Source organism: Solanum tuberosum, unplaced genomic scaffold, assembly GCF_000226075.1.
Source record: "Solanum tuberosum cultivar DM 1-3 516 R44 unplaced genomic scaffold, SolTub_3.0 scf00127, whole genome shotgun sequence".
NCBI classification, from domain to species: domain Eukaryota; kingdom Viridiplantae; phylum Streptophyta; class Magnoliopsida; order Solanales; family Solanaceae; genus Solanum; species Solanum tuberosum.
Window position 1 is genome coordinate 450,979 of NW_006239058.1, and position 4,334 is coordinate 455,312.

Sequence of the window (4,334 nt, forward strand, 5' to 3'; positions counted from 1 at the left end):
AAAATTTTTTTTTTTTACAAAATCGCTGCTGTGGCAGCGATTTTTAATTAAATTTTTTTTAGACGAAATCGCTGCTAGGGCAGCGATTTTTCCCTTTTGGTTAGAATAAAAAGTGATGTGCCCTTTTGGAATTTTTGACAATTTTTTTTGCCCTTTAGGCTCCGGACTCATATTATTTATGTAGAAATTACAAGACATAAATTATTCTTTAGTAATATTAGTTATGTAGGTATTATTTGTGTATTTAGTTCGGTAGAAATTACAAGACATAAATTATTGTTTATTGAATATTTAATTTGATGGAAAGATTCGAACTCTTTTTTTTTTAAAGAACAAATAATATATATTTTTTAAAAATACACAGAATAATAAAACTTTTTCGAAAGCAGTTTTTTTTAATGAGCTTTTTAAAAGTCGTGTTAATTTCTAATACGAGGCAAGTTTTGTTGGATTGAAAGACCTTGTTGCTTACCATTATAATAAGAATTAATCAGCCAGAAATTTCTGAGTCCAGGTAGTAATAATTGTATAATTAATTTGAGAAAAAAAATCATACATGGAGGTAAATATGTGATTTTATTATTTTAATCCATGTATAATTAATACCCTCATAACTTATTCCACCTTCTACCTCACATAAAACTACATAAATTTCCTCATAAGTTATGTGAGTATTAGTTATGTAGAATTACAAAAATACAACCAAACATTATATAAAATTAATACATAAATAACTTTTATTCTATTGGCAAATCAAACATGATATAAAATTAATATGAATTACAAAATACAACCGAACATTGTATAAAATTAATAAATGAATATTTTTTACTCTTTTTGCAAACCAAACATAATATAAAATTAATATATGAATAACTTCCTAATCCTAATGATGTATTTGGTAGGAAGGAGGGAAGGAAAATGTTTGTGGAAAAAAAGTTTATGAAAAATAAGTGGGGTCATTACTTATTTTTTCTTGTATTCGACTTGAAAAATAAGAGGCTTGCTCGAAAAAAAAAAAAACTTTTTCCTTATTTGCTCAAATAGTAACGAAAAAAAGGTGCGTTGCAAAGTGTGGATGAGAAATCATTTTCCTTATTTTCGAAGAACTTATTTCTCTATTAAACCATGAGAGAAATAGAATTTTCTTGTAGTTTCGAGCAGAGTTATTTTCTGCTCCTATCATTTTGATTACTTTAGACATAATTCACACAGCAAGTTACTTTAGCAAAGAATGGCATCAGTTCAGGTTTTGTGTTTGTGCAGTACCAAAACATTAACACTAATTTTGTTGCTCCATTCACTGCTTGTGTGTGTCAAAGCACATATGAGGCCCTTACACCACTCTTGTTCGACAGAAGGAAGCAGATTCCAATAAAATCTTAACCTATTGCTGTACAGATCACTACACAATAATGTTGGCAATAACATCTATATAAATGCGCCAGTGAAGGAGATAAAGTTTATGGAGTATTCCTCTGTAGAGGAGACATTGCACCTAAAGACTGCCAAAACTGCATAGACATGGCAAGGGAGGGGATCAAACGCGAATGTCCGATCAACAAACAGGCAATTATATGGTATGATCAGTGTTTGGTCCGCTATTCTAATATACCTAATTTCGCGTCCATGTTAGACACCTCCATCGGTTTCTAAGATCATATATAACAAACAAAAATACTATAATCAGTGTGCATATATCAACTTGTAGATAAGATCGTCACACACACTTAAATATTTCACAGGGTAAAGGTTGAATTCAGCATTCAATTGACCAACTATTTTTTTTTTCAGGCAAAAATACTTCAAAGAGAAAGCTTATTAGTATCATTATATGTGTTATACAAGCACTTTTGGCTATTTTACTGGACAAAGATATCAGACTTTGGAATGGCAAAGATGTTTAGCGGTAATCAACAAGAAGCCAATACAAATAGAGTTGTTGGAACCTAGTAAGATGATGCAATTGGTACTATTTAAAACAACATTGTACTGTATGATTGATGCTAAGAACCATTTTTTACTTCTGCCATTTTTGCAGTGGATATATGGCCCCTGAGTATGCTATGGAGGGACTTTTTTCGACTAAATCAGATGTTTTCAGCTTTGCTGTTCTGTTGCTTGAGATAGTAAGTGGAAGGAAGAACAATAGCATGTTTACGAATATGGTCAGAGTCTCCTTAATTTTGTAAGTGTACTTCTTCTCCATTTTTGTTTTTGCTTATGTCAATCTCAACTTGCATAAAGCATCCTAAAACTATCTTGAAAACATAGGCGTGGAAATTGTGGCGTGAAGGGCATGGATTAGAGCTGATGGACCCTTGCATAAAGCATCCTAAAACTATCTTGAAAACATAGGCGTGGAAATTGTGGCGTGAAGGGCATGGATTAGAGCTGATGGACCCTTGCTTATCGCGGTCCTGTGTAGTTATTATGCTGGAAAACGATACTCAAACTCTTCCACAACCTGCATTTTCTATTGGGCGAATTACCATGAGATCAGCTGAGCCTCGATTGAATGATTTATTGTACTCCGTTAACGAGGTCACTTTATATATTTATCAATTCCATCACCCCGATAACCACTATAGGGTCGTCAATTCTTCCACAAGGGGTCGTTCAGTTTGCAGACAAGTTATTGCAGAGATTATCATACAAAGATTAATAACTCACACACTATTTAATGTGTGTACATTTCCTGCTGGATGTTTTGTTCATACTACAATACTAAAAGGGATATACGTGTATATATTAACACATTGGGTTTTAAACTGTATAAACTTTTGTAATCTGGTTATAGCTAATTCTTATATGGTTGTTCCACATTGGATTTGGTAGGTAATAATAAAAGGATTGTACTAGTTTTAACTATTCTGTAATTATTATTTTACTTTTTTGGTTTTTTTATCAGGTGTTTGGTATCCACATTGGAGCCTGACAACTTCGAATTCGCGCCGGGAAGTCTCACATTCACAACTAAAAAAGTGCTAAAAAGCGACGGACGGCGTCACTCCAAAAAGCAACGGCATTTGCCACACTGTCCGTTGCTTTTTAATAAAAATAATTATTTTTAAAATTATTTTACAAAAATCGACGGACGGCATCTCTTAGTCCGTCGCTTTTTTTCGTGAATTTTTGCGCTAAATATATATATATAATTAATAATTATTTATTTAATATATATAGAGACGCCGTCCGTCGTTTTCTAATAAAAATAATTATATATAAATTAAGCAATAACCACGCTGTCCGTCGTTTTTAATTATTTTATTTTTTTATTTTATTTTTTTAAAAGCGACGGACGTCGTCTTTTAGTCCGTCGCTTTTTAGTCAAAATTTTGGTCAAATATTTTTTAAAAAGCGACGGACAAAGAGACGTTGTCCGTAGCTTTTTTTAAATTATGTTGAACCAAAAGGCGGGCTTTCCCCCCATTTTCCATCTCTCTTTCTCTCTCTTCTCTCCCTTCTCTCTAAAACCAAGTTGTTGCGCCGCTGCCGCCCCACGCCACCCCACACCGCTGTCTCCCTTCTCTCCTTGAGCATTAGTCCTGTCGGCACTGCCACCCGTCGTCCCCACTGCCTCTTTTCCTTAGCTTGTTAAGCTTAGGGTTTAATTTTAGTTTTTTCAATTCTAGTAATATTTGATTTGTTATAAATTAGTACATTGTTTTAGTTTGATGAATTGTGTTATTCAATTGCTAATTTGTATATTTGATTATTGTTAGTTAGGGAAAGAATTGGAGATTTTTTATTTTAGGGTTTTCTTCTAAATTGAGTTTTAAAAAAAATATGATTGTGAATTGAGTATTAGAAGTTAGAACTAACAAATAATTAGAAGTTAGAAGTTAGAAGTTATAAAGTTAGAAGTTAGATTAGTTGCATTTTCCAACTTTGAAACTCTTGAATTTAGTATGTCTGACGGTTGAAGTTAGAAAAACATTGAATTGTATATGAAAGTTAGATTGCTATGAAGTTAGAAAACTATTGGATAGTATATGAAAGTTGAAATTAGATTAGTTGAATTTTTCAACTTAGAAGTTCTTGAATTTAGTAAGTTTGAAAGTTGAAGTTAGAAAAATTGGTGATTTTTAAATATGATTATAAATTAAGTATTAGAAGTTAGAACTAACAAATAATTAGAAGTTAGAAGTTATAAAGTTAGAAGTTAGATTAGTTGCATTTTCCAACTTTGAAATTCTTGAATTTAGTATGTTTGACGGTTGAAGTTAGAAAAACATTGAATTGTTTATGAAAGTTAGATTACTTTGAATTAGAAAAATATTGGATAGTATATGAAAGTTGAAATTAGATTAGTTGAATTTTCCAACTTAGAA